Source organism: Monodelphis domestica, chromosome 4 (genome assembly GCF_027887165.1).
Source record: "Monodelphis domestica isolate mMonDom1 chromosome 4, mMonDom1.pri, whole genome shotgun sequence".
In the NCBI taxonomy this organism is placed as follows: Eukaryota; Metazoa; Chordata; class Mammalia; order Didelphimorphia; family Didelphidae; genus Monodelphis; species Monodelphis domestica.
The window spans coordinates 97224550-97249526 of record NC_077230.1 but is presented as its reverse complement, the minus strand read 5'-3'; positions in this window follow the sequence as shown (position 1 = coordinate 97249526).

Below are 24977 nucleotides of genomic sequence, written 5' to 3'. Positions count from 1 at the left end.
CCTTTCTGTTATCCTACAAGTTTTAGTAGAAATTATAATTGGCCATTATTTGGTACTGAATTCATATTTCATTCAAAATTGTCATATGGTAGTGGAAAGAGGGCAGAATTTAGAGTTAGAGGATATGGATTTGAATCTTGGCTCTTGACAAATAATTAAATTGGAACTTCAATTTCCTTATCTGTTAAATGAAAGAATTGGAATGGAATCTAAGGATTCTTTACCTTAGGTCTGTGAACTTAAAAAAGTTGAATAACTGTATCTCCGCATAATTGGTTTCTTATGTAACTGATGTATTTTATTAAATGCATTTAAAATCATTACTCTGAGAAAGGGTCCATAAATTTCACCAGACTTCCAAAGGGGTCTGTGACAACAAAAGAGGTTAAGATCTCTTGGATATTCTTAACCTATTATTATTAAGGATCTAGAACACTGAACTACTTCAACAAAGATAAAATTCTTTTAACCAGCATTCTGACTCTGAATCGTATGTTGTTATCAAAAAGTTTAACTTAGTTGATAAGAGAGATCTAGAAAGTCTACAGGTAAGATGACAATATTTTGAGAAGCCCACCTCATTTTTCTTAGCATGTCCCACTTCTCCCAATATAGTGATGATGACACCTTATTCCAAAAGAATGTAAAGAAATACTGTCCCTTATTTTTTTCTATTTTTTTTTAGCCATTAGCTGGGCCAGCCTCCAAAAACTGTGAAATAGTTTTTCTTTGATGTCTTTTTAAGGCATAACTTCGTCCTCTGGGGTCCATTCATATCTCCCAGTGCTCTTTTGCTGGTTCCCAATACCACTGCCTTCTAGATTCACCTTGCTAGTTCTCCTTTTAACTAGTTTTTTTGGATGATGTCCCCATGCCCTGGATCTCCCTTTATTTCTTCCTATGCCCCATATCTCCATCAAAACATCTCTCCTTTAGCAGAATCAGGAGAACATTGTACACAGAGACTGATACACTGTGGTACAGTCGAATGTAATGGACTTCTCTACAAGTAGCAATGCAATGATCAAGGACAATTCTGAGGGATTTATGAGAAAGAACACTGTCCACATCCAGAGGAAGAACTGTGAGAGCAGAAACACAGAAGGAAAACAACTGCTTGATCACATGGTTTGGTGGGGATATGATTGGGGATATAGACTCTAAATGATCACCCTGGTACAAATATTGATAAAATGGAAATAAATCTTGATCAGTAACACATATAAAACCCAATGGAATTGCTCATTGGCTACAGGAGGGGGAGAGAGAAGGGGAAGGAAAGAATAGGAATCATGTAACCATGGAAAAATATTCCAAATTAAATAAATAAATAAATAAAAATCTCTTCTTTTATATATCTTAGAATCCTGCTTTCAAAGGTCAGAGATAATAGGAACTCTTAATAAATGTGGTATGGCAGAAAGTGGGCAACTAGGTGGTACAGTGGATAGAGTCAGTACAACTCCTATTCCTGAGTTCAAATCTGACCTTAGACACTTACTAGCTGTCTATGACTCTAGGCAAGTCATTTAACCTTGTGAGTTTAAGCTCCTCACTTGTAAAATTAGCTAGAGAAGGAAATGGAAAACCACTCCAGTATCTTTGCCAAGAACACTGCAAATGGGATGAAGAGTTGGATAAAACTGTAAAACAAATAGAAAGAGCACTATATTGAGATTTGTGTTCAAATTCTACCTGTGCCATTGTAACATGTTAGGCAAGTAATTTTTTAGATTTAAGATTTATGCATTTGCTTATTTGTAAAATAATGAGGTTGAAATATAGCTAAATTCTGATGAATCCCACAAGGAATCCCACAAAGTGATAATATTGTTTGAATTCACACTGCCTGTTTCCACTGGGCTGGAACCACTGACTATATTTTATAAAATCACAACTTTGAATAATGTGAATTTGAATACATGCTAGCATATGCATATGATCCCTAAAAATCTGCCAAATTAAGCTAGAAAATATTTTGTATGGAGGGAAAAGGGATGGTAGATGAGTGAATTGTATTTTTTTTAGCCTCTCAAATCCATAGATGGCTTGCTATTCTGACACCTATGTGCAGGACTAGATTCAATGATACAATTGTTCTCTAAAGTCTTTTCTAGTTCTATCTTTTTGGAGTGATGGGTTATAAAGTGGTGATAGCACTTACAGGGAACTCGATATGGAAATTCCCTCCATCAATGAAAATTAGCAACTGGTAGTAACTTATACCCTTAGATATTTGCTCTGGGCACTGAGAGGTTAAGTGACTTGTTTCTGTTCACATAGGTAGCATAAATCAAAGGTGGAACTTGAACCCAAGTGTTCTTGGGTTCAAGGCTAGCCCTCTATCCACTATGTCCTTTTGCCTATAAACTATCTTTACCATTATCATATACCATCCAATGGAAAAAAAAGTTAGCTTTTGAGGAATAAAAGTTCAACATGGAGAGTGAGTCCATCACAGGGCCCTTTCTTTGGAATCATTGTTGCACAAGGAAAGCAACTTGTCATAGAGGAAGATTATAGTCTTGCCACTCATTCCTTTTTGAGAAGTAGTCTGGTTCCCTGGAAAATGTCCCAGATCATAGCAAGTTATAGCTGACTTCTACAGTCTCTATTACCTTGTGAAGACATCATGTGTCAGCAATGATAAGCACCTTCTAGCTAGAAGGAGAATGCAGTCTCACTAGGGAAAAGCACTCTCTGGGTCCCAATAGTCCTGCATTTAGAGAAATGGACCCAAGTTACTCTATTACTGTCTGCTGTGATTACTCCAGCAGTAAGGGATTCAATGAGTGAGAGTGATGTAAGAAGAAACTGACAGCCAGAGGGTAGAGAGACTTCATAGATAAAGTAATATCTTCACAACAGAAAACTACCTTTCCACATCAGCCTCAGAGGGCCAAGTTAGATGGCAACCTAATTCAATTGGAAGCATTTCAGAGTGAGTTGACCTGACATAGTTTCTGTATAGAAATAGAATGGAGAATAAGTGATTTCTACTCATTGGCAATATGACCCCCTCATTGGAAATTGTATATACGTAACTGAATTTTTAAGATTAAGTAGTCACTAGGTGGGATAGGAAGATAATAGCATTACTATGATGTTGGAAAAGGACCCAATGACTGAGATGAAAGAAATGAAGACTTTTCGTCAAGTAGAGTCTGAGCCATCAATCTTAGGTTTGTGTTTGCTCTGAGAGTAGTGCTCTGAAACCACCAGTTATGTGACCAAAGACAAGCCATCATGTTTCAGTTTTCTCACCTATAAAATGAGAGGGTGAGGGTAGATGATTTCTGAGGTATCACTTTCTTCATCTGTAAAATGAGGGGAGTCACACTAGATGATCTCTGAGGTCCCTTCCAGCACAAATTTCATAATGTTGTGATCCTTTGATCCTTTCTAGCTCCAAAAATTATTATTCTCATAATTTTCTCTAAAAAGTAATTTCTTAACTATTTTTGTGCATGCCATGGATGCCTTTCACAGTCTGTTGAAACCTACATACCCCTCAGAATAATGTTTTTTTAAACATAAATAAATAGATAAGACCATAAAGGACCAATTAGAGTGCTGAAATATAGTTATTATATATATGTATATATAATATATGTATAATGCTTATGGACTCCAGTTTAAGAACCCCTACTGTAACATATCCTGCTATGGTGGAATGGCACTGAAGAGGATGAAGGAAGCAAAAAGTTCTTAAAATAGCAAGCCTTTTTTTGAGAATTGTTTTGGTGAGTAGAGTAGTTGAAATTTGGACTATGGTCAATAAACTACTATTCTGATAATATGCCAGAGCACAGAACATTAGCCCCAAAAGTGACCCATTAAATTGTCTTGTGTTATTTTGCAGATGAGGAAATTGAGACTCATGGATACCAAATGACTTGCCTGAGTTCATGTAGATAGTAAATGGTAGAGCTTGGACTAGAACCATGCTTCCTAATCTTTACTCCAGGGGCTTCTTCCACTGAATCTGAGATAAATTTTCAGCTACTGTTTTTTCTGTTTGTCAAGGAAAAAAAATACCCATAGTCCTTGGTGGTATATCTGCTGTATGAGTCTACTACCAGCCAGTTGAATATTACCCTTACTGATTTGCTAAATTATTGTACTTTCTTATCTCATTCCCTTTTCAACCACTATTTTCCCAATTTCTTCTTCTTCTTCTTCTTCTTCTTCTTCTTCTTCTTCTTCTTCTTCTTCTTCTTCTTCTTCTTCTTCTTCTTCTTCTTCTTCTTCTTCTTCTTCTTCTTCTTCTTCTTCTTCTTCTTCTTCTTCTTCTTCTTCTTCTTCTTCTTCTTCTTCTTCTTCTTCTTCTTCTTCTTCTTCTTCTTCTTCTTCTTCTTCTTCTTCTTCTTCTTCTTCTTCTTCTTCTTCTTCTTCTTCTTCTTCTTCTTCTTCTTCTTCTTCTTCTTCTTCTTCTTCTTCTTTCTTCTTCTTCTTCTTCTTCTTCTTCTTCTTCTTCTTCTTCTTCTTCTTCTTCTTCTTCTTCTTCTTCTTCTTCTTCTTCTTCTTCTTCTTCTTCTTCTTCTTCTTCTTCTTCTTCTTCTTCTTCTTCTTCTCTTCTTCTTCTTCTTCTTCTTCTTCTTCGTTCTTCTCTCTTCTTCTTCTTCTTCTTCTTCTTCTTCTTCCCTCCACTTTCTCCTTCTTTCTTCTATTTTAATTTGGCCAGTTCTCATTTTTAGGGATGCGTTTTCTCTTTTGAAAATTTCTCCCCAAGCTATTGAATCTCTGTCATTTCTAATTTGGTTTTATTTTACTTCTTTTCAAGTTCTTCCAGGCATTCTTTCGAGGGCCTAACACCATTTTCCTCTTGCCTTTGAGGCTTTACATGTTTCTGTTTTGGTACTGTTGTCCTCTTCTGAGTTTGTATTCTGATTTTCCCTGTCACTGAAGTAACTCTCTACATCAGGTTTTTCCTTTTTTTCCCTTTTATTGTTTCTTTATCTATATGTTGAAGTTCTGCTTTGCTTCTTTTGTAGAGGGAATAGTGTTCCAAACCTAAGGTGTAGTCTGCATTGGTGTTTGGGGTGACTGCTGCCTTTGGGTCCCACAGTGTGCACTTTTGCTATGGGGATTGTCTGTAGTTGTTTTGTCTAACTGGATAATGCTCTTCCTGTTGCCAGTTCCCCTGGTGTCTCTGGAAGTGAGTTGGTCCTCATCCCCCCCCAGACTGCACTGGTCCTTCCTGAACCCCTTCCTGGACTGCACTCATTGGGTTGGTCCTACTGGTACTCTTCCTTAACATATTGGGTGAACTGCTCCCATCTGTACCTTTTCCTGGGTCACTAGAGGTGGGCTGGCCCCTGTCTGCTGATTCTCCAATGTCACATGAGCTGATCTACTCTTCCTTTTAAAACCTGTGGGCTGGTTTCCTCATTTTTTTGTTTGTTTGTTTTGTTTTGTTTGAGGTATTTTCATTTGTATTTTTTTAACAAATTTTTAAATTTGTATGTATGTGTATATATCTTTGTAGAAGGGTTTGGCAGGCTAGAAGTATACTTTATCCCACGATCTTAGTTGTGAGAAGCAGAAGTTAGATGTTGGATATTGAAGAAAATAACTAGGTAACTATTTTTTGATAAAAATGTCAGAATACTTAGTTCTAGTCTTATGTATGTCATTTACTTTCTATAAACCTTAAAGTAAGCATCTTTATTTTTCTGGTCCTCAGTTATATGTAAAAGAAAGGAGTTAAATGAATTATAAATTTCCAAGGTCTTTTCCACCTCTGAAGTTTTGTGATTTCTTTAATTCCAATTTTTGTTGTTGTGATTCTATGTTGTTGTCTGACTCTTTAGGAACCCATTTGGCATTTTCTTGGCAAAGTGGTTTGCCATTGCCTTATCTAGCTCATTTTACAGATGAGGAACTGAGACAAAGAAGGTTAAGCAATTTGACCAGGGTCACACAGCTAGCAAGTGTCTGAGGCCATATTTGAACTCAAGAAGATGAGTGTTCCTGACTTCATGTCCAGCACTCTGTCCAATTCATCACTTCACAGGCCCTGTGACAATACTTTTTTTGACACTTTGATGGAGTGGGTATTGTATTATTATCCACAAATTGCAGATTGCATGTCTACCATATCCTTTCATCTTGTATAATTCATATCCATGTCTTTCTAGAAATTCTAGATCAAAGTTCTGACCACTACTCTGAAGCTTCCCTCTTTTAATATATTTATGGAAGCAAGAGGCCTATCTGTTCCCTCTCATTATTAATATATAATGACCCCTCCCAAATCAGGCATGTCTGTATTGCACATCTTATATGCAAGTTGTGGTTGGTGACTTATGAAAACCATGTGTCTTTCCATTGACCTTTGGTTTCCTTATAATTTTGATTCTTCTGAGTCATATAGCATCACTGAAAGTATAGATCTTAAAGTGATGACTTTTTGCAATGATGAGCAGTTTAGAATCTTTGAAAACACTGTCCAACCCAATTCAGCCCAATCTCCTTCTACTCAATTCTTGTTCAATATTCTTGTTCTTCTGTAATGACTGTCTAATATAGAGCATATGAAGACTTCCATAATGGGAACATGACATAAAAATTAGGGCTAAAGGAGGCCTTAGTGTTCAGCTGGACCAAATTTCTAATTTTACACATGAAAAAACTGAAGATCAAATAGTGGTATCATTGTTTAAATCCAGTGTTTTTTCCATGCCATAAAAGAGGGGAAAGATAGCTTTAATGTAGTTTCTATTTTGTATAATGTGTTCCCTGGTCTGCCTACCAAAGAAGAATAGTAAGGCACTCAAATGCTTCTTTTTCTCCACGCAGTCAGTCCTCCTATGCTTTTCCTCCAATATCCCTCCCAATTCATCATTTTTATATTTTCTTAATACATAGTTGTTGGCATGTTGTTTCCCCCATTAGACTGTGAGGTTTTTGAGCAGGTACTTTGTTTTTGCTTTTCTTTATATCCCTACTGGCTAGAAGCAGACACTTAATAAATGTTTACTGACTGACTGGATAAACTCTGTCCTGACTCTAACCTTCAATTACTATTTGCAGGATACCTCTAATTATCCCATAGGCATCTTAAATCTAATATTTCCTAAATAGAACTCATTATTTCCACCACCACCCCCCATCCCCAAGCCTGGTCCTCCCTTAAATTTCCTGTTGAAGGGGCCACCATCCTTTCAACTCCCTAGCTTTGCATCCTCAGAATTGTCCTTGACCAGTCTTCCTTAACCCCCCCCCCCCACATAAAATCATTTGCTAAGGCTTGTTTATTTCTTCTTAATATTCTTACATCTGTTCCCTTCTCTCCATGCAATCTCTATCCTACTTCAGTCTTTTATCATCTCTTTTTTTATTATAATATCCTCCTATCTGTTATAATAGCCTCCTAATTCCCCCATCTCAGTTTCTTCCCCCTTTTAATATAGCCTCACAGCTACAAAATTGATATTCGTAAAACATAAATCTGACCATGAACCATATCAACCTCTCCCCTAATTCAGAGTCTTTACTGGCTTTTTAATGCCTCTAGGATAAGATATAAAATTCTTAGTCTGATATTTAAAGTCCTCCATAAGCTACTTTCTATCTACCTTTCTAGTCTTGTCTCATATTACTCCTCTTCCTGCACTCTTTCTAATTGGACCATTTACAATATCTTGTTCACAACACTACAGTTCTGAATTTTGTGCATTTGCACAAATGGCCCCTTTGTAGATGCTCAGTTTCCTTCACATCATAGTGCTGTCTCCTACAAGCAACCTTTCCTGATCCCTCTCTATCACCATCTTTGTCTCTTCCTTTCTCAACATGTCTTTCTCTTTCTCAGACATACAATTACTTTACCTTTCTCTTGATAAATTTGACATTTAACTGTCTACATGTTTAATCCCTCTTTAAGAGGACTGGGAATGATTCTCTATTACCTTTGTATCCTTGGCATCTAGTATATTGCCTTGAATTTGATAGCTATATGATAAATATTTGTTGAACTTAATTAAAATGAAGTGCTGGCCATAGTTTAAGTGCTCAATAAATGCTTACTATAGATGAATTAATGTACTAATTTTTAAAACTGTGTCATAGCATGAGGATTTTATATCAGGAGAGACTTCTCTGACTGGGCAGAAGAAAAGGAAAATACCAGTACATATAGTGAGTCCTCAGTAAAAATGGTCATTGGCTTAATTCCCTCCTTCTCAGTTTCTAAAATTGCAAGTCATTGTATATGTTCAAAGATTTTATAAGAGTATGTAGCTTAAGCAAAAGATGAATTCCTGAAAAAGTATGTGTAAAAAAACATAAAATTCTTTAAACTTGCAAATTGAATTCCACTTCTCCTCTGAATTGTATTGTCATTGTGGAAATTATTTGTTTTCATGGTGTAGTGGATTTAGCAACTCAACTGTAGCTCTGCCTCTTATTATGTAGCCTGGGACAGTTCCCATAGTCTCCCTGAGTTTTGGCTTACTCATCTGTAAATAGGCAATGCTACTCCTATCATCAACTTTATGGAACTGCTGTGAAGATCAAAAGAGAATATTACATGTGAATCCTTTATACTATGTCAATAGGAGCCATGTAAATGTGACCTACTGTTATTTTTAATTGATTTCCAATAGGCAATGGAAAGCAGATTCATGCAGTGAAAGAGGCTTGTGACTAAGATTCAAGGTTTCTAGGTTTTACAGTCCACTCTGCCATTTATTAGCTGTGTGATCCTCAACAAGACACAACTCTTCCAAATCGCAATTCTGGGGGATGATAATACCTTCTCTGGAGATCTTAGTGAATTGTGAAACTCAGATGAAATAATCTTTGTGAAAATGCTCTATAAATTGTAAAATGCTGCCTAAAGATAAGGCAATGTGATTGTTATCATTAGCTGTTAGTAATACGGTTTCACTGACTCCTAGCTTTTGTGCTAAGTATTTAATGATCACTTTTTTTTAAAGGATACTTCATTAGGGAAGTTCATATTTAAATAAACCAAGAGAAGAATTCCTGTGTAAATAAAGCAACCATTCCTTAAATTTGTCTGGTCCAAATGTTTGGATTTTTTAAGTATTAGGTATTCTTAAGCAGGGCTAACCTGTGTCATTATTGTACCCAAAATGAGCTGTCAAGCAAAGTACTTCCCTTCCTAATTAACATTGGGAAGAAATATCTTAAGCAACATGATTTAGCAGGGCATAATTGGGTCTTAATCCAGCTCAGTTAAGAGATTCCCTTTTAAGATTTGAACTTCCCAGTAGGAGAGCTGCCTTTTATCTCTCGCTAGTACACGCCCCTGCAACTGGGGAATTGGTGGTAGGCATAAAGAGAATCTGTAGAACAGTGGTTACATTGACTGTATCTGAAACTCTTCTAAGGCTCTTTAAAGATTTTGTATCTGATGGAAGTCTTTTTTTAAACAGGCAGGATAAACACACACACACTCACACACACTCACACTCACACACACACACACACACACACACTGCCAGTCCATGGAGAGGGATGATAGATTTTTTTTAATATGTCAGAGGGAGAGGGCAATGGCAAAACCACAGAGAAACCTCCAAAGTTAAAACAAGGAGCTCTCTGGTGTGCCAAGCTAAAGGCCAAAGTTGCTGATGTCTTGAGAGATGGAATTCTTCTGATGTGATCTGATCAGGCAATAATTAAGATCAAGACTGGGGAAGCTAAACTTGATAGGATTGTGGAGAGGGAATTCTCCCCTTGTTCTTGAATGTGAGAGGCTGTCAGATTAGATGCCAGTTGAATAGAAAAAGAAGGGGTACAGCTGTTCTCTCTCTATACTAATTATCCAACAATAGAAAATATACTTAAATTGTCTTCAGCACATTTCTCACTGGCTGCCCCAAGTCCTTTCCCCACTTTTATAATTACTTGTGGACCTGGGCACACATTCTTCCTCCAATACTTAATGTGTGTATGATCTTTAATAAGTCATTTTATTTTCCATTGTCTTGTTTCCTCATCTCTCAAATGAAGGAAATGAGTCGGATGGCGTTGGATCCTTTCTACCTGTAAATCCAAGGTCCCATGATCAGATTCTTTTCCTTCAAGGTGCATTTGCTGACTTACCCACATGTGCCCACATGCCACAATTCATTCACCCCACTATGACCTAGAAACTTAAGCATGATAAAAGATATAGGTAAGTGCATCTAATTTTGTCAAGTCTAAATTTACTTTGCTAGGTGGCACAGTGGATAAATTACTGGGCCTGGAGTCAGAGAGACTAATCTACCTGAGTTCAAATCTGACCTCAGACACTTACTAGCTGTGTGACTCTGGGAAAATCACTTAATTGCTATTTGACTCAGTCTCTTCATTTGTCAAATGAGTTGGAGAAGGAAATGGCAAACCACTCTATCTATCTTTGCCAAGAAAACCCCAAATGGGGTCAAGAAGAATTGGACATGACTGAAAACACCTGAACAAAAGCAATCTAGGGCTAAGGTGGACATCTACATTGATTGATATCTCTTCCCTACATGTCCAATGACAGTTGTTTCTGACCTTAGTAGCTGCTCTTATTTTATAAAATTAAATTTTATTTTTATAAAACCCTTACCTTCTATCTTAGAATCAATACTGAATATTGGTTCTAAGTCAGAAGAATGGTAAAGACTACACAACTGGGGTTAAGTGACTTGCTCAGGATCACATAGCTAGAAAATGTTTCAGGCCATCTTTGAACCCAAATTTCTGGTCTCTAGGCTTGGTGCTCTATCCATTGAACATCCCAGCTGCCTCTGCTATCAATTTTAAAATGAATGAAATATGGAATGAATTTTGCAGTGGTGAGCAATCCATATAAATATATAATGACCTTAGCTTTCTTTAAATAAGGGATACCATATATCCTATCTTGTGTGACCTTCCTCTCTCTTCTCCTAGGGATTTGCTGGAACCTAGTTCAACTAGCTAGAGGAGACTTGATAGTTGATTTTTACATTTTTATTGTGACCATATATGCCTGAAAAATCAGCAAACACTACAAACTAAGTCTTGATTGATTATTTTGTTGATTGTCTTGTCTTAAGAAATTATTGGGGAAAATGTTAATATTACAGATTCAATTTAGAAGTGTGTTGGGAGTACTTCCTGCTCTACCCCAAGTTGATTGTTAAACATTTTACACATAGATCACTACCCCACTCTGCTTTCTGGATTTTCTATGGACTAGCCACAATGACCCCAATAATTAAAATGTATCCACAACCATCAGCTTTCACCCCTGACAGTGAATCCATATTTATAAACATTCTTGAATAAAGTTTGCAAGATTCCCTTCATTGCAAGAGTTGTTAGTGACTATTGCACTGATCTTTTTTTGATTTTACTAAAAACTTTCTTTTTATTAAATAGTAAAGGTCATTATATGCCTCCCTACTCATTTCAAAAGTATCCTACTGTTGATAGAAAATCATTTCTTCTTTTTCTTTTCTTTAAAAAAAATTCTTACCTTCTTCTTAGAGCGGAGAAGCAGTAAGGACTAGGCTTAAGTGACTTGTGTGTCACACAGCTGGGAAGTGTCTAAGACCATATTTGAACGCAAGACCTCCTGTCTCTATGTCTGCCTCTTTATACACTGAGCCACCTAGGTACCTCCAACTATTTTGTAAGTTACAGAGCCTTTTACCTGCCAATACTAAATAGCATGATATAGCAAAACAGTTAAATTCCTCTTTTTCTTTTGTGACTTTTATAGATTCATGATTTTGTTAGTGTGAGTATCTCTTCTATGGATGCAAATCATACTCTTATCCATGCCTCCTCATCTTGTGCAATTAAAATGCATATTTTCCCATAAATCTTTCATACATGTTCTTCCAGTGTGCTGCACACATTTTTAAAAAGTCTGTAGGGTGCCAACATGGAACTTAAATCCTCCATTTGCTATTTCTTTCCCTCATTACATGTCTGACCCTCCTCCCTTTCTGGTCAAACATATATTGTCATTCATACTTTTTATGCAATTTCTTGAATGTAAGCTGCATCCAGTGATTTGGGTTAGATATGAGGAACATCCTGATGGTTGGAAACCACTGGTGATGAGGTTGTTGGATTCTTTGAATTCCAACAATTAACTAATTCTTCATAGAGAATTGAGTTTTGGAGGTCATGGTTTCAGACTTTTGCCTTCATTGAAGTAGGGACAGAGAACGTTTCAAAAATTAGAAAGGAGAAGAAAGCCTCATCCATGTGAGAGGATTATGGTGTGGTTCTTTTCGAAATTAGGGCAAAGGTTTATATAATCACTCTTTGTCCCTTGTAGCTTAAAGGTTCTATAAATCAACAATGTTTCCTTTATCCATAGGCTAATAAGAATGAAGGGGCAAAATGAAGATACCACATTTAAAATTGTATATTGTCTTCTGAGCCCCAGAAGGGGTCATTCTTTTTTGGCAAGAATCATAAAAGTATAAATGGGAATCTTACAGTTTTATATTATCTTCTTCCATACACCACTCTGGATAAATGTACATCAACTGCAACTTCAACTTTAACATCCTCAAGCATTTATTAAACATTCATTTTTTACTGATCGCTGACCTAGGTGCTGGGGGACAATACTTCAATTCATCTTGTTGATTCAAGTTCTTGTTTTAGTGATGAAAAATTGAAACCCATCTATTTCACATCACCTTGGGTTATTCTTGCCCATGTTCTACCATAAATCCTCCACTGGAAGTCCAGCCAATATACCTTGTGCCATCATTGGTGTCACTCTCACTTGGTAACCCAGGTACCAAAAGAGCAAGCAGGCTGCTCATCGATTATCTTATTCTTGTCACATAACAAGCTGATCTTTTCTGCTCTCACATCTCTCTAATGACACCTTTCACACAATTTCTATTGCATAATTCTTTGGTGGTATTGTGTGGTAGCTGTCTTGTGCCTATCATGCATATTTCCACTGCCCTTTGAAGGACCCACAACTTGAATGCCTCAGATAGTGTTATTCCATGTCTCAAAGATGTCCAAGGAAGAGACAGTAAAGACAAGGTGTCTACCCCAGGAGTTCATAACAATAGTGGTTGGCATTTACATAGTGCTTTGCAGAGGCAGCTATGGCTCAGCAGTTAAGAGCACAGGGCCTGCAGTCAAGAAGACCTTTGGCAGTTCACCTAACCTAGTATGCCTAGAAGTCAGGTAGGTGGCTCAGTGGGTAAAGTGTTGGGCCTGGAGTCAGGGAGACCTGGGTTTCAAATCTGGGCTCAGACATTTCCCAGCTCTGTGATCATGAGCTTCCTCATTTAGTTTCTCAAACAAAAGAATCCATGGAAAAAGAAATGGCAAACCACTCCAGTAGCCTTGACAAGAAAAACCCATGCTATGATCCATGGGGTCATATGTGGTTTAACAACAACATAGTGTTTTAAGATTTTTAAAACATTTTGCCTATTGCTTATCATCTAAGGTTTTAGCATTATTGAATGGTTGAACATCAGAATCCAATATGGTTTTATGAATGGAAATTATATTAAAGAAGATGTGTTACCATACACTTTGCTGCTTTACCCTAAGTACTATTGGGCTTTTCCATCTGACTTGGAGCTGATACTTTCCCGTTGTCCTCCCTATTGATATGTGGGTTCCTATATCCTATAACTTCATGATGCCACTAACAGGTTTATGCCTAAAGACATCAAAGAAAGTAGGAAAAGTCTTACTCACATGTATAATCATATTTATAGCTACTCTTTGTGGTGGCAAGGAGTAGGAAATTTTATAGGATACCCACCAATTGGGGAATGGTTGAAAAAATTATGGTATATGAATATTATGGATACTAATGTGGTAAAAGGAGTGATGAAAGGGATAATTTCAGAGGAATTTGGGGAAAATTTATTATTTAATGAAGTATGAGATGAGCAAAGCAAAGAGAACAAATTATTCAATAACAACAATATTGTTAAGACAAACTTTGAAATGCTTGGGAAATCTGATCAACCCAATGACCAACCACAATTTCAGAGAACTCATGATAAAATGGGCTATTTGTCCTCTGATCGAAAAGTAATGGACTCAGAGTGCATTCAGGTTGAGCAATATTTTGTTGGATACATTCAATACAGGAGTTTATTTTGCTTGATTATACATATTTGTAAAAAGGGTTTTATTTTTCTTGCTTTCTACATGTGGGAAGAAGGGAGGGAAGAGGGAAGCAAAGAAGGAGAATCATTTGAAAATTTAAAAAAGTCTAATTAAAAAAATGTATGTAGCTTAATGCCATGTGCTGTCTTGCTTTTCTATTTGCATCCCCAGTAAGTACTTAATTTTAAAAATTCATTTGATGCTCAGTACAACCCAGTAAGGTAGGTTATGAGTCCTATTGATTCTGTTTTACAGACAGAGAAACTGAGGCTCATAGAGGTTAAACACTTCATATAGTAAATGTCAGAGATAGGATTCAAACCCAATCTCTCCTGAATCCAAATGAACAGTATTGTTCCATGCTATCAAACTGTCTAGCAGGGACAAATACAAATACTCAAATAAACATAATACCAAATAATTCTTTTAGCTGCACAAGGGAGGTATTAACCAAATGCCCTGTGGGTCTAGGAAGAAGCATGACTGATCAGGGAAGACTTTACACCAAAGTTAACCATTGAATAGGCTCTAAAAGATGGACAGGATTTCAGAAGGCTAGATAGGAAAGGAAGAGAGAGGAAATTAAACATAGGCAACAAAGTGAGCAAAGGTATAAAAGCGAAGCAGAATATAAGTGTGTATGAGGACAGCCAAAGGAATAGAACATAAACTCTTTGAGGACAGTTTGTTCCATAGTGTGTAACTAACTGCATTTTTTAAAAGACCTGATTTGTGATTTTATTGATAGAGGAAGCTTCCGGGAGGGGGGGACCCTTTATATTAATGTAGGTTAGTACCTGTTCTGAAACGGTTTTTGAAAGGTACTGGGTGAAGCAATAGGGTCCCAAGAGACAGTGCTCCCTGGTATATAGCAACCCTCAGAGTCAGGAACACCTGGGTTTGAGTCCTACTTCCCACACAGTTTACCAAGTGATTCTGAGTAAGTTACTGAACTTCAGGATGCCTCAGACTTTGCACATAGTAAATACTTAAGGTTGAAAGATAAGGCTGGAGAAGCATCTTGGTGCCAGAATCTGCAAATTGCATGTCCACAAATTCAAGTTTTATTCAGCCAGCACTAGAGAGCCATTTTTGAGAAAAGGTTTTCACTAGAGAAATGAGATAGTCAGGTCTGTAAAGGAGAAAACTCTATATTAGATACATTTTCTACTATAATTTTTTAAAAAAATTTAGAGAATGTAAAGGAATCAGCCTTTTAAAAAAGGTATGTCTTTCCCTTATATACACATGTAATAAAACCGTGCTCCAAGGTCCAGCTCTGACTTTTAATTTTTCCCTTTATTTAACATGGGTTTGGGCTTGATGCTGTCCATAGGATGGAAGTGCTTGGGTAAAGTATTGTTTCCCCTATGACCCATGAAACATGGGCACCTGGTACAGAAGGCAGTATTATTATTATTATTTTACCTATCCTGCCATCAATATTTGATGAGGGTATTTTCAAAGACTTGTTTAGTATGATCTGCACATAAGGAGTCCTTCAGAGTATTTATCACGTTCGGGGTATAATTACATTCAAATCCAGAGACACTGTTGCTAGGATACAGTTGCTCCTGGTTCCTGGGTGGGGGGGAGGAGGAGGAGGGAGGGTTATGCTCCTTCCTCCCTCCCCCACCTGTGCTCCTTCCACTCTCCGGGGCTGGTGTCTGACTAGAATTATGCTTAAAATCCCTCTTAATGAAGCAGTGAAGGCCATTAGTGTATCTCATGGTCTGTCTGTGTTGGAGAGGGGGTCACTTTGTACACCAATCCAGTTGGGGAAGGAGCCTTTTGGATGGGGAGGATGAGGGTTAGATAAGGTTGCCGCTCTAAGCAAGATAAAAAGAGGGGGTGGGGTGTGCATGCCTGGGGGTTGGGGGAGAGAAGGATAAAGAGAGGGCATATTGCTGCTGTAAAAGGCTCCAGGGATTCGGGAACTCCATGGGAGGAATAATAACCACATCTTTCCTTCAGCCCTGGAATTCTGACTGAGCCTGTATCATGAATCCTCAAAGATAGGAAAATGAGCAGTCCAGCTTTGTTATCGGGAGGCTGCCCTTGGCCAAGGACACGATCAGCCTCCCAGTCAAAAAGCATCAAAGCAAACAAAAGCCAACGCCCATCCTGCTTGGTAAAAATCACCATTGCAGCCACCAGGACGGGGAAATTAATTGGAAGATGGGAGACAAATGACAACAATGGGGCTGCCTAAGGGGTGCTTCAGTTCCCACTTCTCCCATCCTACATCCTCTATTTATACACCTTTCTGTGTCCATCACAGATTTAGAGGGTCATCAATTTAGAGCTCGACTGGATCTTTGACGCCATCTAATCCCTTTATTGTGCAGATGAGGAAACTGAGGCTGAGTGAGCTGACCAAGGACTCATAGATAGCAAACATTATATAACCTCAATTTATTTCCCTTTTATATTTGTTAAAGTGGACATAATAGATGTCAGAATAACCCTTGGGGCCAGGAAGGTCTGGGTTCCAGTTCTATTTCTGACACATGTAATCCTGGGCACATAGTCAGTGCCTAAAGCTCTCAGTGATTTAGGGTCTTGGCACATTGGCAATCCAGGTTCTGACCTGCATTAGTAAAATGAACTTCTTTACCCTGAACTCCCTTTTCCAATAAAATTACAGATTCAATCTCTCTTCCCTATTTGTTATATAGTGTATGTAGAATAGATGGGGAGTGCTTTTGTCAATCTGGAATTGTAAAGCCCAAGTTGGGGCAGGAGCCATAACACTTTAACTAACTTGGGGTGAACCCCAGTGCAGGGCCCCGGGCAGACGGGGAGTACCATAGATGAACCCTGCTGCTGTGGAGGCGGCTGCTGCCTCTGCTGCTACTTGGGCCACTGCACATTGATTAATGGCTGGTAAAGGCTAAATCCACAAATCTGTGTTCAATATAATACTGAGCCAGCTTCACTGGCTGTGGGAAAGAGAAGAAGAGATAAAGCCCCTGTGGGTAGGTTAAGGGAGGAGTTTAGCCTTGGGTTTACATTTCCTTTCTCTATTCTGCATTCCATTTCATGTTGGCCTTCAGAAAAGTATTGGATTGAATTCTGTTTTCTTTTTTCAAATTTTAAATAAATCAGGCCATATAGCATGCATTATCACTAACAATTCCCTATGTATACCTGGAAATAAGCTTTTAAAACACAGACATTTCTGCAATTCAATCTGAAATAATAATGACTACATTACACACTCACAGACAAAATGCTCTTAGCTCATCAGGGCTGAGAATCGATTGTTGTCTATTTGTAATAGAAAAAATAATTAAAGACTAAGCATCTGGTCAAAATATTTGCAGATAGTCTTTCTATTAATGTTTATTCTCAGCATCACAAGTAAGGATCGCAAAGTAATTTATATAGACATTAACTCAGGAAACTACATTCTGTTTCCACATCATAGAGTTTATAATTTTTAATATAAGGAGACACAGTTGAGGGTAGCTTTTCTTAGTCCTCATGAACACTGAATAAACTTGCAGATGTTGGTTATATACAAAATTCTGTTATCTCTGAACTTTTCTAAGAAATACTACACAAAAATGACTTTTAAATGTCCAAATGCAGCTATAACTGAACCCCTCTATTTTTAGAGAATTGATGATATGATCACTTAAAAATTATCCATTATTTGTTTTCTTTTATCAATGACAAAAAATATTTTCTGTTTTATTGACTCTTTTGGTAGCAATAAGAATTCCCTAAGCTGACCCACTGACAGGAAAGGTAATATTCTTTCATTCACTGAATATTTAAGTGCATGGCCAGTACCTGGATACACTCCACATTCAGAATGTTCCCCCCTCTCCACCATATAAGCTTTGCTAGACTTGGGATACTCAAAACCATAATCTCCACTGATGTATTTGCCTTTATTATAACTAGGAGACACAATTAACTCAAAGTAATGGTATCAAGAAAAGTAGCAAAAGAACATCTTCTATTCTTCTTCCCCCCCCCAAAAAAAAATCCAGGACATGATCTACCCCACCAACAAACACAACTGGTGGGAAGAAGGGACATCTTTAGGAAATATCTCAAGGGAAGCACACATAGAGGACGTTTAGCTGGGAAACATGAAGGGAGAAACAACTCATATCTCCAGTGCATCAAGACCACCTTTGTTTTCTGTTAATGGCATCAACGTGTTCTCATTGGGTCGGCTTATTGCTTGGTATTACTCTCTGTGAGGACTAATATCTTCTGGGAACCACATTCTATTGTGTCCAAACTGTTCCCTTTGTCTTTCTCTTTTTAGTCTCATCTCTTCTGCTTTCAGCCTTTCCCTCCTGAGTTTCAGCTGGAGTCCTTAGGTGAGATGCTACCTTTTCCCCACAAAACAAGCAAATTCTTATAATTTTTTTGTAGCATAGCTTCCAGAAGCTTAAAGTTCAGCTTTTTAAGAAAGACATAATTCTCACACAGATAATCATAGCACTGGGGAGAAACATTCAATCATTTATGGCTAATTAAAATACTTAGATCTTCAATCTGTAATTGAACTTCTTCCTCCTTTGGAAGATCGATGTTTCTGTTCCAAGCCTTTTTGACTTTAAATTAGAAAGTTCCCTTTTACTTCTATCAGTTCCTGATCCCCAACCGATGTTCCTTTCGAATCATTTCAAGAGTCTTCCTTCCGAAAAGAAGTTACCTAGATTTCAGGCACCATAATTTTCCTTAGGTTCCCCAGTCCTTAGTATTTTACCAAACAAATCAATCTGATTAAACATAAAAGCTAAACTAAAAGGGTAAAGTAATTAACTTATCCTTGCTCACATGCTTGCTTTTATTACATATATGAGATGCTACATATATTATGATCAGACCATGATACTTTCTGTTAAGTATGACAAAAAGACATGGTTCCATTCTATCCCTCCAGGTGTTTAACTCAGCAAATGAAATAAATCATAATGAAAATATAAAGGCATATATGATGAATGACATAAAAAGATTTACTTTGGCAATTCAGCAAAATAAGAAATCCTTCTGATTGAAATTATCAGAGAAGGCTTTGCTAGAAAGATGTTACTAAACTTGGAAGATGAGTAGGATTTTCACAGACAAAGACAGTTTCCACTTAAAGGAATAGACAACAAAAATGTGGATGTAAGAAAGGGAAAGAATGTTGGAATCATGAGTGGTTTTATTTGACTGGATGATATAAAAGTAGTAGAAAACAAGATGGAAAAATAGAATAGAATTCAGACTGTGAAAGCCATTGAATGTCAGAATAGAAAATTTTTAGTCAAAGTTCTTAAAAAAATTTTTTTTGATCATTATTAAGCATGGATGCTCTGGAGCCAGCTCCAACTAAATTTCCTGATTAGTGAGCATTTACACCTGAGATAGCAGTAATTGCTACAAATCAGGGCTGTTTTATTGTTTTGTTGATTGTCTAGATGTAAAAATGTATTAATAATGTAGATTAAACTTAAAAGTGTTTGTGCACACATTTTCCACCCTCTTCTGGTTATTAAGCATTTATCAACATAACCTTGTATTGTTCTATAAACATTGCTTGAGCTCAACAAGAGTGAAGTAGAAAGCTCAGGTAATAAAGTCAGTATAAGACTGGAGGCTTGATGACTGGAAGTTAGTAGTTGATAATAATAAAAACAATGCTAATAATAATAATAATAGGCATTTCTATCTCCTTTAAGGTGTGTACTGTGATTTATGTCCTTTATCTTATTTGAGTTTAGTAACCTGGAATAATTAGGGGTTTTTAGACAAAGAAGATAAGAAAAAATCAGATCCATGTTTCTAGGTTAATCCAGAATATCATTCCAGCTCCTAGCATATGAATTAGAGTATTAGAGAGCACTTGATAAGTACCTGATTGGTTAAATAATTAATTTGTTGAACAAACTATAGAGGAGGGGAAGATAGTAGGAGAAGGGAGATCAGTTAGAAGTCTATTGAAATGGTATGTTCCATTTGGAATGTTAATCCTGGGAATGGGACGGAAACACTGAAGAAAGAACCAACAGAATTTGGAAATTGATAAAACAAGAGAAGGGACTTTGGTAATAGGGGCAAAAGAAGCATCAAAGATTGTGCCTCAGATTCCTCTTTAAGACTGAACATTGCAAAGTAGACTGATATGATTTCTTAGCGGGAATTTCCTCATTGGGAATTTCTTATAAAGAATAATGAAATCACAGGTTTAATTCAATTCAGATTTCATCTTATTAGGTTTGGCCCATTGTTCTAATCTGTCAATATCTTTTTGAAAACTTTTTTTGTCATCTAGCACTCTGAGCTTTGTGACTCCTGCATATTTGGTAATGATGCCACAAAATATTTTTACCCAAATCACAGATAAAAATATTGAGCAGAACAAGGTTAAGGAGAAAGCCATGGGATATTTCACAGATTCTTCTCTCCAGTCTGACACACATCCATTAATCACTCTTTTTTGGGTCTGGAGTGCAACTAGTTCTGAATTCATCTAGCCAAACTATCATCCCATCCATGTTACTTTATCTTGTCCACAAGGATATTGTGAGCAACTTTGTCAAATACTTGCTGAAATGTAATTAAACCATCAATAGATAAAGGAGTTGTCTAAAGAGACTGATGTGGATACAAAGACAACTCAACAAGTAACATCAGGGATAACTGCCTAACAATTTAAATAACAGAAAAGTTAGATGGCTCACTCCAGCAGAAATTGAGTCCTCTCTAATTAGCCAGCCATTACCAATTAAAGTCTGAATTTGCTTCTGCGTGTCATAAAAGGAATTCTTATTCCAATATGGGTTGAACTAGATGGTCTCCGAATTTGTTTCAAGTCTGAGATTCAAAGCACATAAGTCTTTGTCATCTGTTGCCATTCAACTGTTTCAATAGTGTCCAACTCTTCATGATCTCATCTGGAATTTTCTTGGCAAAAATACTGTAATGATTCATCATTTCCTTCTCCAGTTCAATTTATGGATAAGACAAACAAGGTTAAGAGACTTGCCCAGGGTCACAGGGCAGGAAATTATCTGAGTCTGAATTTGAACTCAGGTCTTGCTGATTCCAGGTCTGGTACTCTATCAATTGTCATCTACTCTAATAAAAAATAAATGAGGTTAGTCAGATAGAAATTGCTTATTTTTTAAAAAAAGTTCTTTGATTTACTTTTTATTTTTATACCCCCATTCATTTCCTTATATGCCTATCGCTATCCAGTGAACTTTTTTTGTAGCAAAGATTAAAAAAAAGGTTCAGCAAGACTAATCAGCATATTGTCAGACAGAATATACAATATTCCACATACCCAATCCCCCCACCTCTCCAGTGAAAGTAGGGAGATTTAATTTTTTTATCTCTTCTCTTGGGGAATGTTTACTCATTATAATTACATGAATTTCAGTTTCATTTGTTTTCATTTCATTCTCTCTGTTTATATTATTTTGGTATATTATTTTTATAGTTATGCTTACTTCATTCTGCATTAATTCATATAATTATTCTCATATTTCTCTTAATTCTTGGTATTTGTGTTTCCTAACAGTGCAGCAATAATCTACTGCATACAATGTATTTAGCCATTCTTCAGACAAGACCTGACACTGATTTTCAGTTCTTTGCTACCATGAAAAGTCCTGCTATGATTATTTTGGTTATATTGTACCTTCCTTTTATTTCTGGCCTCCTTAGATTATATATCTAGTAGTGGAATCTCCAAGTGAAAAGTTATCATGTCATGTTATTAGTAAAATTATGCTGGTCTGTAGCAATAATTTCTTCCCTTTCTAAAAGGGGAAAGGAAGGGAAGACAGAAGAAGGAAAGGAATAAGAACTTATATTGTGCTTACCTTGCACCAAGGCATCATAAAAATGCCTTATAAATATCTTATTTGGTCTTCCCAATGATCCTGTGAGGTAGGTGGTATTTTTACACCCATTATGTAGTTGAAGAAACTAAGGCAGACTGAGGTAGGTGATTTGCCCAAGGTTGTGCATCTATAAAGCATTTGAGGTCATATTTGAACTCAGGTTTTTCTGACTCTGGGTCCACTATTTTATCCAGTGTGCAACATGGCTTTCTCTGTTCATAATGTTCATAAACTATCATTATAATAATTCATTTTAGAATTTTGCCAGAAATTTACATTAAGATGACCAGCTGTTAGCTTGTAGAATTCATAACCTTTTGGGAAAAATATTGCTGTTCAAAAGATTTAGAATGGGAAGAAGAAGTCTTAGAAGTGATCTAGTCCAATGGCCTCAATAAACCCAGGGAGAAAGTGAGGTCATCAGTGGTGAAATGATTTGGCCAGGGTCATATTGTTTATTCTCCTTAAGGCCATTGTCTCATTCCTCAAGGATCATTGACAAGAATTTAGAAATTTTATCTGCAAAGCCTTTGGGAAACCTGGGATAATACATCTATTTCATTTTCCTCCCCAAACATTCATAAACTAGAATAACATCCTGGTGTTTGAAATTTTCCATGATGGGACCAGAGTCTTAGAAAGGCTAGATACTTTGGACAGAATTAGGTCTGGCAGGGCCTAACCAGTCTGAGTTAGTGAGGGGACAGAGGAGAAGGTGGTTTGAGAGTGAGTCTTACAAATGGAAAGTGATTAGTTACTATATTATCCTATGCAGAGGTCTGAAAAGGTGCCAAAGGCAAGAAGAATGTTCTCATTGTCAAGCACGAGTCAGTATGTCCAGGGAGTAGGTAGAATAAATAGTACAGGGACAGTAAAGAATAGATAGAAGCCAAGAACTATATCTATTCAAGAACAAGATTTACGTTCTGTGCAATTTCTCTCAATTCATTGCATTTTGTGAATTGTGTCCCTATAGATTTTTAGGGTGAAGTCTGTATTGGTTATAGCTAGATAATGGATAGTCTGAGATATCATTTAGGGCAACTTGTTCTTTTATCGTCTCTTCATTTACCTTGGGTTTTAATTCCCTCCTTTTTTAAGATTCTGTATTTTATTGTATTTCCCCCAATTATGTGTGGGGACAATTTTTAAGATTTGTTTTCTGATATTTTGTAATCCAAATTCTCATCTTTCTTCCCTCTCCATTTCTCTGCCAGGAGGGCAAACATTCTGATGTAGGTTTTCATGTAACATCATGTAATATATATTTCTGTTGTGAAGGAAGATACAAGAAAAAGTGTATGAAGGAAATAAAGCAAAAAATGGTACCTATATTCAGACTCCATCAGTTTCTTCTGTGTCAGTGGATAACATCTTTCATGAGTCTCTTGAAGCTATCTTGGATCTTTGCATTGCTAATAGTGCTTAAATCATTCACGTTTTATCATTGTACAATATTGTTGTAACTGTATACAAAATAGTACCTGGTTGTGACCACTGCACTTTGCATTAGTTCATATAAGTCTATATTTTTCTGAAATCTTCCTATTTGTTATTTCTAATGGCACAATAGTATTCCCACAACTTGTTCAACCATTTCCAAATTGATGGACATTCCCTAGTTTCCAATTCTTTGCCACTACAAAAAAGAGCTGCTATAAATGTTTTTGTACAAATATATCCTTTTCTCCTTTCTTTGATCTTCTTAGAGGATAAACAGAGTAGTGGAACTATTGAGTCAAAGGGTATGCACAGTTTAAACTTCTTTGGGAATAGTTACAAATTGTTCTGCAAAGTGGTTGTATCAGTTCACAACTTCACTGAGTGTATTAGTGTCCCAATTTCCCCACATCCCCTCCAATATTTATCATTTTCTTTTTCTGTCATATTGGCCAATCAGACATGTGTGAGGTACTACCTCAGAGTTGTCTTAATTTGAATTTTTCTAATCAATAGTGATTCAGAACATTTTTTTCATATGACTAAAGATAGTTTTAAGTTCTTTCTTTACTTCTTTAGAATATTTTTCTATGTTTACATGATTCATGATTTTTCCCACCTCTCTTTCCTCCCCACTCCCAGAGCTGACAAGCAATTCCCTGGGGTTATACATGTATCATTGTTCAAAACCTATTTATATGTTATTCATATTTGCAATAGATGATCTTTTAACATCAAAACCCTAATCATATCCCTTTTGAAGCATATGATTGATCATATATTTTTCTTCTGCATTTTTGCTCCCAACATTATTTCTTTGGATTCTTATAAATTCCTCTGGATTGTCCTGGATTGTTGCATTGGTGTTGGAGAAAAGTCTATTACATTGATTGTACCATAATGTTTCAGGCTCTGTGTACAACATCCTCCTGGTTCTGCTCCTTTCACTCTGCATCAGTTCATGGAAGTCTTTTCAGTTCAAATGGAATTCCTCCAGTTCATCATTTGTTTTAGCACAATGGTATTCCATCATCATCTGATACCACAGTTTGTTCAGTCATTTCTTAATCGATGGACACCCCTCATTTTCTAATTTTTGCCATCACAAAGAACACAGCTATAAATATTTTTGTAAAAGTATTTTTCCTTATTATCTCTTTGGGGTACACACCCAGAAGTTGTATGGCTGGAGATAGTTTTAATTTCTTAATCTGAGTCATCAGCAGTTGTCTGTTAATATCCTTTGACCTAAAATCCCTCTTAATTATTCAGTTCTTCTATTCTAGTTCATGGAGGGGTAGCACAGAGCAAGTGCAGAGCTACCCTTCTCTGCTTTTGACTGGCCATATTTGTGACTCATCATAAAATGGAGTGGGTAGGCTGAGATCAGGAGGCAATCCCTTATTGGCCCCTAATTAGAGAGAACAAATGATGCTTTAAATAGACCTACTTCCTTCAACCTTTCAAGAAGCAACATATAAATGGTTGAACTTCTCAGGTTGGTTGGAATGTGGAGGGCATCTTATTTACCTTCACCTCAATTCTGGTTGTATGTGGCAATGAATATATGGCAGCTGA